Raw genomic sequence first — 15,356 nt, forward strand, 5'->3', positions numbered from 1 at the left:
TAGTGGATCTTGTATAGTCTCTACATTCTTAATCAAGCTATAAACCTTAAAAGTTTTGGCTTTTTTTTTTCACATATTGGTACTATTTATTAGTCTTTATGTGGACATACTTGGAGGCATATTTCATTGTATTTCTTTCTAGGGATTTTATCTACATGGAGATGGCTTATATAGATTTGGCACTCTTCCAAATAGGATGCATGCATGTGCGGGCTATGGGACTACATTAGTGAGTGCTGAATAGTAAACTGAGAACATACTTGGAGGCATATTTCATTGTATTTCTTTCTAGGGATTTTATCTACATGGAGATGGCTTATATAGATTTGGCACTCTTCCAAGTAGGATGCATGCATGTGCGGGCTATGGGACTACATTAGTGAGTGCTGAATAGTAAACTGAGAACACAATGTTCTCAGGTTATGTTTGAGGGTCTAGATGGTCTCAGATGGCCATGGGAGCTGCACAAAGTGCATTCTAAACTTTGTTGTTAATATGGTCCTAGTCAAATAATATGGTCGGTTAGTTATTTTGGACTTAGACATGGGTTGGTTGACGTGACTAACCTACATCCATGCCGACCTTGGGTATTATATATAGACTAGTTTGACAGTCTTAGTTCCATCATTGAGTTTATTGTATACATGCTTTCTTGTAAGCAAGACATCCTCTATCTAGAGTTTATTTAGATCGCCATTAAAGCTCCTTACCCAGAGCATATGGGTGGGTGGATAGCTATGAGTTTATAATCAAAGTTTACAAGTAATAATATTGTGTATTCTTCACTTCTTTCTACAATTTAGTGCTTTGTTTGTGTTTTCTTACATGGTATTGGAGCATAGGCTTTAGGCAGCTTGCTTTAACAATTTGCTATTCGAAGACAAATTTGGAGAGACGGCCCAACTTGCAAATAACGCAATCGCTCGTGTCCCTCCACCATTTAGTGATGGAAAGTTAGATGACACAAATAACACTCCCTTGAAGTTTAAGATCAGGTCGGTTCTTAATTTATATGAGTTGTGAGAAACCATATCAAGGATTGATGCAAAGCCGAGTCGTAGCATTATATCCACTACAGATAATACCATCGGATCTTGCTCTCATTTTGACATGGAGGCAAAGGAATGTATCAGTGATTTTGGTGATGATACTGATTCAGCATATTGAAGCATGGCAAGTTTTTAAGAATGAGTATAAGACGAGGAATCACTCAAGGATTCAAAACCTTAAGAATCAACTTTTCAAAGCAAAGGCATTCTGAAAGGGAAGCAACAAAGTAGTTCATATCACAGATAAAGAATATGTAAGATCAGATGGCGATGGTGGGGATCATTATTACGAGTAATGAAGAAATGACACGACGGTATATCAGAGTGTTACTCCCAAAGTATGACAGTTTACTAAGCTCAGTAAACACGCATGTGAGCAACCCATCTCTTACTTTTTGAGGAGCACATTATTAGCGGAGGAGATGATGCATTTTAAAGCTAGAGATGACAGTGATGCTACATTCTCCACAAATGCAAAGAAAGGTAAGGGGAAGAGTTCTGATAATCCCAATGATTCTGAGAAGAGGAAGAAATCAAAGGTGAAGTGCTTCTACTACGACAAGCTTGGTAATGTGGTCAAATCATGTCGAGTCAAGTAGATAAGAAGAATGCCACTTTGGAGCCTTTGAAGAAAGAGCCCAAGAACAGTGTTGATGCAGAATTGGAGTTGTTTATGGCAAAATTGAGGGCCTAGCCTTAGGGTTAGTAGTACATAGTTTTAAGGAGGATGAAATCTCTGCATTGTTGCAAACCTTATCTTTTGACTCACATAAATAACATAGACATATGGGGACATAACACATGACACACACTTATCTTATCAGATAAGAGGGTGTTCACACTCATGTAGGCACACTTACCTATATATGAGGTGTTCAAACTTCACACCTATATAAGCACATATAGATGGTTACATATATATGAAGTGTTCACATCTATATAAACACATATAGATGGTCACACACACACACACACACACACACTGAAAATACACCAAATAGACATACATGACATAAGAGACTCTGAAATACCCAACAAACTTGGAGCAAAGGTGGTGAGACCCTAATGCAAAGAAGATGCTGCCACCTAGCCCATCCATCCTGCTTAAGAGCTAGACTCACCATCTGCACCTCCCATGTCATGGTATTCTCTTATATCAAGGTAAGATTGAGGTAGCGAGGCCAACACTTAGTTACCCCTTGGATCGTAATTGGGATTCAACTGGAAAACATACATAGCCTTTTATAACACAAGGCAGTACAAACTTAGGCAAGAAAACAAAACACCAGATAGACATTTATTACAAATCTTTTTTGAGTCTCTGATTGTCAAGAAATAAAACATAAAAATAGGAAATATAAGTAGATGTCCCTATATAGATGTTGCACATGTGTGCACACTCCTGTTCTTTATTGATGTTATTGGTGAAGTTGAGCACGAACCACTAACTACACAAGTATATCCCAGAGCCAATTATAGAACGAATGAGGGATACTCAGAGTTTACCCAAGGCCTTAGAGACAGACCTGTAACCATTCTTAAGAGGCTACAAATAGAACCAATTTTGGAGCCTTTGCCTGTGGAACCAATCCACCCAAGCTCCCCCACATTGCTATATACAATGAGAGGGAGGACTCAATGGGAGGTGAAAGTTGGCCTTCCCCATAACTAATGCAACATCTTTTCTGAGGTCCTAAGGAAGCATTAATGTATATATCTTACACATTAGTAGGTCCTAGCCCACCTAAAAGTGAGACTGAGCCCAGTGCAAGTAACTTATCGGACATGGCAGTGAATGGGAGAATTAAGAGTTAGGGTTTCATGTTGGAGACATACACAGAGAAGAAGGGAGAGAGAGAGAGAGAGACATATGTGGGGATAAGTCAACTCATCGGAATGAGTGTGTGACTCCCCTATCACACATGTATATTTTGCACTAGTACACATAGTGCACTTAGTACATTAAAAGTACTAAGTGTACTATGTACTATAAAACACATGGGCTTGTACACACTATAAGGGTGGGCATAATGCCTTTACCCCAACAACCTCCCACTTAAAGGCAAAGTGCCCTTAAGTAAAGGAAAAGAAAAATCAGCATGTACATGATGATATACAAGGCCATACCAAGGCTGAAACTGGCCTCATCCAATGCCCATCAAGTGTCTACAATGAGCAAACCGCTCCGGAGGCAAACTCTTTGTCAACAGATCAGCCGGGTTGTCATCCGTATGAATCTTAACAAGCTGAATTTGCTTGTTCTCTATCACCTCTCTGATGAAGTGATACTTCACATCCACATGCTTCGTCTTTGCATGAAAGACAGGGTTCTTTGCCAACTGGATGGCACTCTGACTGTCACAATGCAACAATGGAATAATATCCCCTGTATAACCCAAATCAACCACTAACCGAGATAGCCATAATGCCTCCTTGCAAGCCTCTGTGTGGCTGCAATATACTCGGCCTCTGTAGTAGATAAGGCAGTGCACTTCTGCATCCTGGATATCCATGACACAGCACCTCCTGTGAATGTAAATACATAACCGGTAGTAGACTTCCGGTTATCTGGATGACCGGCATAATCTGAATCCGTGTAACCATGCACTAATGCATCCTGTTTGCCAAAGCATATGCACATATCCTGTGTGCCCTTCAGGTATCTCATGACACCTTTCACTGCTTCCCAATGCTTCTTGCCAGGTTTGGCCATGTATCTAGAAACCACTCCCACTGCAAATGCAATGTCCGGCCTAGTAGCAACCATGGCATACATGAGACTGCCACAAGTTGAAGTATACGGAATCTTGGCCATATCAGCCCTGTCACTATCCGAATGTGGGCTATCCATAGCACTGAGTTTCACATATGGAGGCAAAGGAGTACTAGTCTTCTTCCCCCCGTCCACATTGAACCTCTGCAAAACTTTGCCAATGTATTCCTTCTGAGACAAATACAACACATGCTGATTTCTGTCCCGAAGTATCCGCATACCCAAAATGTGATTTGCATCACCCAAATCCTTCATATCAAAGGTCTGATGCAGCCTCTTCTTCAAGGCATCCATTTCTTTACGAGATTTCCCGGCAATCAACATATCATCCACATACAAGATGAGGATCAATAGACTGCCATCCAAAGCTTTCTTGGTGTATAAGCAGTGATCTATGTCACTCCTCCTGAAATCCTGTGATTTCATGAATGTATCAAATTTATGATACCATTTCCTTGGTGCCTGTTTGAGCCCATAAAGACTCTTTTTCAGCTTGCATACAAGCTTCTCCTTTCCATTCACTGCATAACCCTCTGGCTGTTGCATATATATCTCCTCATGGAGATCACCGTGAAGAAAAGCAGTCTTCACATCCATCTGAATCAAATCCAGATCATCATGAGCAACCAAAGCTAATACAGCTCTAAGTGTGGTCATTTTGACCACTGGAGAGAAGATCTCATCAAAGTCCACACCATATTCCTGCTTGAAGCCCTTAGCCACTAACCTGGCTTTGTATCTTGGCTTTGCATCAGGTGCAACTTTGAGCCTGTAAACCCACTTGCATGGCAAAACCTTCTTGCCTGTAGGCAAATGCACCAACTTCCATGTTCCATTTTTGTGCAGAGAATCCATCTCTGACTTCGTAGCACGCTCCCAAAGAGCCTTGTCTGCCCTCTGTAAAGCCTCCTTATAACATGAGGGCTCCCCACAGTCAGTGAGCATCAAGTAGTCAATCCATGGAACAAACCTGTCCGTTCTATGTTGTCACATTCAGGAGAACGGACCTTCTCCTGAATGGTCCTATTCATCCTCTCTGCTGTCCTGTTTTGTGGAGGATCATAAGGAGTAGAGAGCTCCCTCTTGATGCCTTTAGCATCACAAAAGTCCTGAAACTGTTTGGACATATACTCTCCACCATTGTCGGAACGCAAAGCCTTCAGTGTTTTGCCAGTTTGATTCTCAACAAGAGCAACAAACTTCTCAAACACTGAGAATGTATCACTCTTCAAACGAAGAGGATAAACCCACACCTTGCGTGTGGCATCATCTATAAAAGACACAAAATATTTTGCCCCTCCCAAAGAAAGCTGAGGCATCTCACATACATCTGTATGCACAAGCTCTAACTGAGCATCTTTCTATCCAAGAGCTTTCTTGTGGGGGCACTGGAGCTGCTTGCCATATATACAATGCTCACAAAACTGAAAACTTGAGAACTTTAGAGAAGGCAAGTAACCAAAACGAGACAATTGTTCCATTCCTTTGACACTCATGTGTCCCAACCGGCTATGCCACATAGAGATTTCCGGTAGCTCGGTTGCATTTACATTAGCATGGTGACAAACACCTGCATGCATGAAGTAAAGAGTGTCCACCTTAGAGCCTCTGGCAACAACCAGTGAGCCCTTACTAATCTTCCACTTTCCACGACCAAATGTGGTAACATAATCAGCATCATCAAGCTGTCCAGTAGAAAGCAGGTTCTTCTTGATCTCAGGCACATGCCTGACATCATGGAGCATAAGCTGTGAGCCATCTGCAAACACAAGCCTCACATCACCTCTGCCAAGAATCTTGCATGCATGGTTGTCACCCAAATAAACTACTCCTTCATGTTGCCAGAGTATACTTGACAAACAAGTCTCTGCAACCTGTGACATGAAAGGAGGCACCTGAATCAATGATCCATGAGTGCATACCATGACCATCTCCTGCAAGAAGTGAATGGGCATCAAGTGAAGACGTGAATAGGACCCTCACTGTCACCTGCATGTGACACATTGACTTCTTCAATCTTGACTCCACTTTTTCCCTTTGGCTTTGCATCTTTGGCTTCATCTTTGTCTTTGTCCTTTCCTTTGCCCTTTTCCTTTTGATCATTCTTCTATTTGTAGCATTGCTTTTTGAAGTGTCCCTTCTTACCACAATAATGGCATTCCAAGTCCTTTTTGGAGCGGGACTTGCTCCTTTTCCGTTCTTGGCTTTTACCCCTTTGCTGGGATCTCCCACGTGCATTCATTGCATTGGACTTTCCAACAGAGTTGTTCTTCCTGTTCATCTCCTCTTGAAGGAGAGCACCCTCCACATCTGCATATGACAGCATAGCATTTGAATTGCTAGTGGCTATCTTGAATGTGTCCCAACTCTCTGGCAAAGTGCATAAGAGAAAAGTGGCTTTGAACTCATCGTCCATTGCCAACTTTTGATTAATGACCTGGTTGACAATACCATTAAACTCATTTAGATGGACTGTCATAGACGCCCCTTCCTTCATCTGAAGACCTATGAGTTTCTTCAACCAATACACTTTGCTTGAGGCACTTTGCTGGGCATACAAGTCCTGCAATCTTTGCCACATTCCCCAAGCTGTCTTCTCTTCACGAATGCTGAAAAGTAAAGTGTCTGACACAGACAACATGATGGTGGATCTTGCCAGCTCATCCATATCTTCCCACTCTTCAGCAGTAAGAGAAGCGGGCATTACACCCCTTTCTTTGATAGGCTTGTGATGCTTCTTCTAGAGCAACACATTATAGCACTGGGTTTGCCAAATATCATAGTTATGTGAGCCTTCAAGCTTCTTGATGTGAAGCAATGAAGAGCTCTCACCTGTGGTTGCCATAGCAATATGCAACCTGTCAATGCCTGACTCCCTGCAAAATGTGCAAACACTGCACCAAAAGCACACAAAGTGCTCACAGTTGTTCTCTCAAAGTTTATCTCCCACTGCGAAAGCACAAATGCAACTCTACTCCCACTGTATGTGATGAAATCACCAAAATTTGGTTGCTGCAGATTTAGGACAGCACCTTAAATGTGCTCTGTTGCCCTTCCAAAGTACTGAACAATAGTACCAAGTGCTCACCAATGATGTACCAAATCTGTACCGGTAAGTACAGCAACTGAAATTGAGCCTTTTCATCACTCAAATCAATGTGCAGCCATGCCAAAACTTGCACAAAGTTGTACCAAATCTGTACCAACAAGTACAGCAACAATAAATGCTCTCCTCGCTGTCCAAATGAGTGAAAATCAGACTTTTACAGTCCCGACCACTGCATACAACAGTCCCGAACAGAAATTGGGCAAAAGCCCCTTGACTGCAAGTGGATTTCTGAGGATTCAAGGCATAAAAGTCTTGTCTGCTGCTTTGCCAAGCTCAATAAGCATAAAATCTTGAAAAGCCCCTTGATTTAAGATCAATTTCTGATCATACATGGTACATTAACGCAGATGAAGGCATCCAGAGTCTTCACAATGCTTCCCCCTGTGGTGGCCACATATACATCCAATACATAAAAGCCCTTTGATTTACAGGCACATTGAGTGCTTGACAGGCATCAACACATTGCCCAAAGCATCAAATGCGAGTGCCTGCATGCAAATCAATCCAATTGGCACAAAAGCCCTTTGATTTGCACATCAATTTCCTGCAATTTTGCCCGAATGTGAAATTTCTCACATCATATAGCATGTATGAATGCTTAATTGCACAATTACATCAAAAGCCCCAAATTTTGACATCCAATTTCCTGCAAATTGACTCTGATTGTGACCAATGTCACCCAATTTTGCCAATTTTGCTCAAAAATTGAGCAATTTGACACCTGTACCTGCTCAATTGATGATTGTACCTGCTCAATTGCAAATCCCAAAAAAAATTGAAGCAAATACCTTGTAATTTTTGATTTTTTGTTGCAGGAAAAGGGGTGATGATGCTGCTGCTGTTCTGTGTAGGTCTTGCAGGTTGCAGGTTAAGGCTTCTCCTAGCTGCTTTGCTGAAGGAGACTAAGATGCAGGTGCATGCGAGGTAGGCGCACGAAAAGCAACAGGTTGAAGAAGCGAGGCAACCAGGGCTACCACGTGGTCAAACTGACAGGCGTTTGCCTCACGGCAGGGCAACGCTAGTGTTGCGAACTCTGTAGCGTGGAGTCAAACTGATGCGTGGTCGCTTCTTCTCCAGGCGGAACAGGCGGAACAGGCGGAACCAGTCGTGATGCGTGGTCGCTTCTTCTCCATGCTCACCGCACCAAGAACCTGCTCTCACCGAAGCTGGCGGCTATAGAGGCTTGCTCGTAGGCGTGTTCGCCTGAGTATGGATGCCCGCCAGTTGAATGTCGCCTCCGCCTAGTGGCCACTGCTACACGCTTCCCCACGATGTCCACCTAAAGCCTCTGCTTTTCACCAACAGCTCGAGCGAAGCTCCGCGAGCCTGTTTGTTTGCAGTCGCCTCTCACTGTCTTGCAGCGCCCAACACGACAGCAAGCTCTTTGTAGCGTCCAACACGGCAGCCTGTTTGTTTGCAGCGCATGTGCTCCAGAAAGCTCCTCTGCTTGTGCCAAGCTCAAGGCTCCATAGCCGAGCTTCTTCTTCGCGATGGATGAAGATGACTCCGTACACCCGCACACACACGGACACAACCGTGGCTCTGATACCAGTTGAATGGGAGAATTAAGAGTTAGGGTTTCATGTGGGAGACATACACAGAGAAGAAGGGAGATAGAGAGAGAGAGAGACATATGTGGGGATAAGTCAACTCATCGGAATGAGTGTGTGACTCCCCTATCACACATGTATATTTTGCACTAGTACACATAGTGCACGTAGTACATTAAAAGTACTAAGTGTACTATGTACTATAAAACACATGGGCTTGTACACACTATAAGGGTGGGCATAATGCCTTTACCCCAACAGGTAGGCCTCACATCCTTCTTGTCTACGAAGGTCCACCGAGTTTTGATAAGTTATCTTTTACAAGGAAAATATTATAAACTTTGAAGAGACTTATCAGAAAGAATGAATGGAATTTAATAGTCCACGTAGCTAAACCTGAGTCGGAGGAGGAAGGAGATGAACCATGCTCCATTGAGCATGCTCCCTCCATAGCCAAAACTAATGGACAACCCAAAGTTTCCATAAACAAGCTAGAATACAATTTTGAAAGTGACAAAATAAACACATTGTTACCTGTTGTGTATAAGAGACTTACAATTGGTTAGGAGATGGCTTATGTAGATTTGGCACTCTTCCAAGTAGGATGCATGCTTGTGCAGGCTATGTGACTACATTGGTGAATGCTAAAAAGTAAACTAAGGGCACAATGTTCTTAGGTTACGTTTGAGGGTCTAGATGGTCATGGGAGTTGTGCAAAATCCATTCTAAACTTTGTTGTTAGTATGGTCTTAGTCGAATAATATGGTCAATTGGTTATTTTGGACCTAGACATGTTAGCCAGTTTATGCAAAAGCCAAGAAGGAAGCCTCATCTTGGTGTGATGTGCAGGGTATTGAGATATGTGAAGACCACAAGCATGTATGGACTTTTTTATGAGTATGAGAAGAATATTGTTGTGCTTGGTTATACAGATGCAGATTGGGTAGGATGCTCATATGATAGAAGATCCAGGAGTGGGTATGCATTTAGTCTTGGAAGTGGCATGGTTAGTTGGAGCTCAAAGAAACAACCTACTGTTGCACTGTCAACAAACACTGAAGTGGAGTATAGAGGAGCAGAAATAGCTGCATGTGAGGGTGCATGGTTGAGGAAGCTACTCAAAGACTTGGGTCATCAGGTCAAAAAGAGTGTCATAGTGTATCATGACAACATGAGTAGCATATAGCTAGCAAATAATTACTATACCACACACGGACAAAACACAGAGGTACATTACCATTATGTGAGGGAGAAAGTAATTTCAAAAGAAGGAGACTTGGTCTATGTGAGGAAGAATAAGCAAGTGGATGAAATCTTTATAAAGGCATTGGGAAAAGAGAAGATGATGTATTTTCAAGATGGACTTGGAGTGAAGAAGATGCAATTGAGATTGAGGGAGAGTGTTGAAAAAGACAAGTTCAACGAGAAGAACCAAGATAGCGGATGTTGGGTGAGATAAGATAGATTACAAGTGGAGAAGGCCAATATTGCGTGTTGACACACACATCACGCATAATCATGTGGTGTGTAATAAACCGATCAATAGGACCATCCATTTTAGAGTTAGGACTCTTATGCCAATGAGATTCTAGGAGATAAAAAAGTGTGTGCTTTTTTGTTGTTTGGTTGGTTGGGTGTGTTTGGAGAAGAACAAGAAAGAAGAAAGTGGAAGAAAAGAGCTGAGGCTCCTTCCCCAACTTGGATTCTTGCATCTCCATTATGTACTTTGGGTGTGTGAGTTCTTGTTTGGCTTTCCCCCATTATACTTTGATCCGCAACCTGGCCCTAACTGTATGACAATCTACCTAATGTTCTATGCTACTAATTTCATACCCTTTGACTTCTAGTTCCTTCTTGAAAATATGGTCATCTCCCACATCCAACATGTTACTCTCACACAATGCACCTCCATTGAAGGATGCCATCAACTCAAATACCCCATCTTCCCTAATTGCTATTACCTTGCTGCTGCTGCAAACAACATCCGTTCCATACCACCATAACAAACAACACCTTCTACCTATAGGTACCTTTGCATTTAGGGCCCTCAAGAAGATGATATACTAGGGAGTCTTTGGTCTGCATTGATGCTAGACCTATCACCCTACCAATTGCACAAGCACCACTAGTTAGGTAAACCCACACATGCTAAGGTCCTAAACAATGAGGCATACCTAGAGGGTTATAACCTGTGCTATTTTTAGCCTCATTGTCTTGGAATTTTCTCCACACATAGCTCAAGGGTGGGCTCATGTTTTCTTCCTGTACCACTACAAAAAAGATCCTAGGAGTTTTGGAGAATCATGGTGAGACTCTCATGAGACCTCAAGAGTTAGTAACTTTGCTAACTACATTACCCAGCATTTGCACCACACTTGCATAAATATAATTTTTCATTTGCAATACAGGCACACTCATTTACTTTAAATGCTTTGTGAAAAACTTAATCATATGATATACCATTTCTCTTTTCATATTGCATCTAGTTGCATGTTTGCATTTCATTCAATGCATCCCATCAACTCATATGGGCAACACTTTCTACCTCACCATTGACCTCCTTTTTTACCCAACCATTTTCTCCACATGATTACCATGTCACCTACACTCACTTTCCCTGCTCATATACTATATCACTTCCAAAGGAATAGCTCCAAGATAGAGCATAGAGTAATATTGAGCCAAACCATGTCAAGCCCTATAGTTCAAAATTTGTAAAAGCAAAGTACAAGATAGAGCAAAGTAGCATCATGAGTTAATATAGCTTATTTATCTCAAGAAGAAATCCTACTAAAAGTCTCTAGATATAATCTCCCATATAGTATAAACATTCATTTTTCTCTCATATTTGGGAGCTTGTATAGGCCTCAATTCGACATTTTAGCTTTGTAAAAGACCATCTTGGGCTAGGTTAAGTACCTTCTATATAAAACATGAAAACTAATACAAATACACTATTGACATTTTTTGAAATATAATGTTTTCATTATTTGTATGAGAGAGTATGAGAGTGTGAGTGAGAAAGAGAGTGTGAGAGGGAGAGCTTGTGAGCATTGGAGCATGTGTGCTTGCTAGCTACCACAGCTTTTTGAGTAGAGTTGAAGCTAGGTTCCATTCTTTCTTCTTCAATCTCTTGACCTAAATACTTTTAGAACCCATTGAGCCATACTTTTTTACAAACTAAAATGGAATTTTTCCCTTGACCTTTCCTTGTATTCATCTCTTAGTGAGTTAAACCCCTCCTACCCCCATTGGTGTGAGTGGCCAATGGATGTGTGAGCTTGAGACTTGTCAATTGGTAGGTGAAGGATACACTTTGCTTTTGGAGTTCCAAAGATTAGCATTATGTTGCCAATGTGAGTTGAGCACCATGATGTTGCTTTAGGTATTGTGAATGCACTTGTTAGGTGGCACATGTGATTTTCCCAAGAAAGGATTAAGAGAGTATTATTACACCCCTTACATGTGGCAACCACAAGAGATTGTGTGCCACATGCTTGTACATCAAAGCACATGAGAGTGTGTGCCACAGGTCTGTACATCAAATCACATGAGAGTTGACCTAGCATGACTATAAGGAATCCCATCAATCACTAAGACATGTATTACAATGTAGTATCCATGTGTATCTGTAGGCATCCTGTGTGAAGTAGTGAAATAAGTCAGTCAATAAGCACAAAATTATGGAAGATAGTGATCATGTGTAAGGGTGCATGGGTATAGAGGGTAGACCAATTAGCAAGCCAGTGCAAGATAGATTAGTAATGTATAATATAAACCAAATTTCCTCTCCCTAGGAGGCATGAAGCACATCAACAATGAGAATATAACCTGAAGCATGGGTGCCAGTGTCATGGCCATCATGGGAAACTAAAGAGTAGGTATCCATGGCATCATCTGCACTAGGTATAGCAAGTTCCAAATCCATAGTGAAATCAAAAGCTAGTGGCCCTTTCTTGGGAACACATAATATCATAAGGATCCTTGATTTTTTGCATGCCATTTGGCATGTCAAACATAGCACCAGCCTCATGAGCATCCAATGTGTGGGTGCCCATAGCATCAATAAAAGGCATCATACTAAAATCATTGGTACCATCATACACCAACATAATATCCAAACTGGCATCACTAGCATCAATACCATTAGTGGGAAGTACACCCAATGCAATCAAATTGGCATCCACTTATTGCATATCGTAGATGGCATATCATGTGATGCATAGTCCAAGCATAGGCTTGGGCATCCATCATAAGGGCATCTAAAACTTGCATGTCCAAGGCAAAAGAGTAAAATGTGTGCCACAAATGCATCAATGTTTGGCATACATAAAGCATCCAAAACTTGTATGTCCAAGGTAAAAGAGTAAAATGCGTGCCACAAATGCATCAATGTTTGGCATACATAAAGCATCCACATGCTATATATCATTCAGTCCTACACGGATATGGGTGTCTTGAATCTATAGAGTATCCTTGATATTGTAATCATGTGAATCTTCCATCATATGAAGAGAGAGCATGAAAGTATGCGGAAATGTGGCAACAAGAAAAAGCACCTACTACCATTGGAGCAGGGGCAAGCAAGCAAACTTGTATGATGTGTCATCCACCATGTGGTGAGAAATACAACTATAAATTTGGGCATGGGTGATTGAAGATCAAACATTGAGGTATCTATGGTGGGTTGTGTGAGGGAAATTACCTTGTGCACAAAGACCCATGTAACAGCACAAAAACCTATGTACTTGTTCGACCAGTAGCTTAGTGGTGGCAGAGCGGTCAGTCAGACCACCTTCCAAATCGTGAGCATCACCTCTCAGTACTGCACATGTGAAGATAGCGGGATGTAGCCACAAGAGTAGCCGTTGCCAAGATCAAGAAGAGAGAGATTAAAAGGACGGTGCAAGGTGAGCAGAGGGAAAGCTAGCTAAAGGTTTGCAGATGTGCATGTTGCTGATAGTCACAACTATGAATAGTCCCAGTGATGTGAACCATGCTATGGTCATAGTTCTTAGGAGGTTTTAGTCATGTGTCAGTCAGTTGCTCTATATTGAACTTGTACTGATTCTGGAACTAATACATTTATCAAAGAGAAATGTTGCAACTCACTTGTTGATCTTGTGTACTCTCTGCAATTTGTTGAATTGAAATTTTTTTGTCTCTGTTTTAAGAAACGCGTTGTGTGCCCGAGAGAGAGAGAGAGAGAGAAAGAGAGAGAGGGGGAGAGAGAGAGAGAGAGAGAGAGAGAGAGAGAGAGAGAGAGAGAGAGAGAGAGAGTGACTTAGCATAGTGAGAGCAGAGTGTCAGTGTGTTAAGTTCCAAAACTGAGTTGTGTTTTGAGTATCCCCATGACCACTCTAGAGTTGGTGTTTGAATCTAGAAGCTTTGGTGGTCGGGTGGCTATATGTCTCCACTGGTCTGATACCCCAGACTTACTGTCTTGCCATTCCGCTGAGAGGAGAATCAGTTAGAAACACCTAGCAATCCTGCTGGTGGGGAAAACACTACTGTAACTCCGTTGGAAAGCTACTCACTGAGGAAAACTCCACCACGACTAGGCTGGGAATCTTTCCTTTTGCAAAATCACAAAACGAAGTAGAAAAATCTCCGCTGAGTAGCATTCTGTATCTTAAAGCTAAAGAAATCTTGAAAAAAAGAAAGTTATGGCTCCGCATAAACTAATCTTGCTAGAAATAAATCCCCAAAACAAGTTTGCGTGGCAGGAAGCCATATCATGGAGGCAATTTTCTAGGAAAGTCAGTGCAGAGAACCTTTCACCACACAATTTAACCACAGCAAAAATGGATTTAGGCACGCCTTCAGCATGATTATGAACCTAAGAAAGGATAAAAGTAATGCCTTTTCTAAGAGAACGTCTAGGAAGCTCGCAGCTGGGAGTGTCTCGCACCGTTCCCAACTAACAAGATAGTGCGAAAACTTCTACAACACCACACGATCAAGAGGGAGTGTCAGGGTTCAAGAATAATTTGGACCAAGAAAAGGAGTACCAAGAGCTAGAAGTTGTGTACAGTCCAGGTCCAGGGAGGTCCAGGAAGCCTAAGAAGGATGGAGCAACAAAATTCGAAAGAACAACCACAACAACAAAACCCCCGGAAAAGGTTCAAGGGAGCCATGGCATCATTAGCCAAAAAATTTTCGGTGTTCTTAGGAGAGAAAGGGGAAGATGAAGATTTTCATGTAAGGAGGTTTGAGCAATACTTGAAAGTGGACAAATCTCGGGATGTAGGAGAGCCAGAGCTGAGTGAAATCCGCAAAGAAGCTTTCATGAACACCTGCAAAGACAAAGCCACGGAGTGGGCATCACGATACCAAGACAACCATTTCTAGACTTATGAAGAGATCATGACTGCTTTTTTGGGGAGATTCCGAAAGATAAAGTCTGCATCTCAGCTCTGTGTGATCAAATGAGAGAACTCCGATAAGAAGACATAGATGTGGAAGCCTATGCAACAAAACTTCTAAGATTAAGGCAAAGAGAGTGGTAGAACAAACCCAACCCTTAATGCAAATAGTTGCAGATTGGTTTGTCCAAAGGCTTAAGCTGGACATCCACATAGTGGTCAACACAAACCAGGCCGAAACTAAAGAGGAGTTTGAGGAACTGGTCGAGCTGGCCAAAATGGCAGAAAAAAGAAGCCAAGAAAGAAGACAAAAGATGAAGCCCAAGAAAAGTGTCACAACTGAGGAGGATTTCTTGGAAATGAAGATGAAGGACATTCTTTGAGAATATTTAGTTGATGCTTGGAGTCTACAATGGTAAGCATTTGCTTTTTGGGAGTTTCTTGATTGTGGTGAGTAAGTTATTCCAAATACCAAGTGCTTATAGACATCACTACAAGTTTTCTGTAAGG

Source organism: Cibotium barometz, chromosome 10 (genome assembly GCF_041138505.1).
Source record: "Cibotium barometz isolate CiBa-2024 chromosome 10, ASM4113850v1, whole genome shotgun sequence".
Taxonomy (NCBI): domain Eukaryota; kingdom Viridiplantae; phylum Streptophyta; class Polypodiopsida; order Cyatheales; family Cibotiaceae; genus Cibotium; species Cibotium barometz.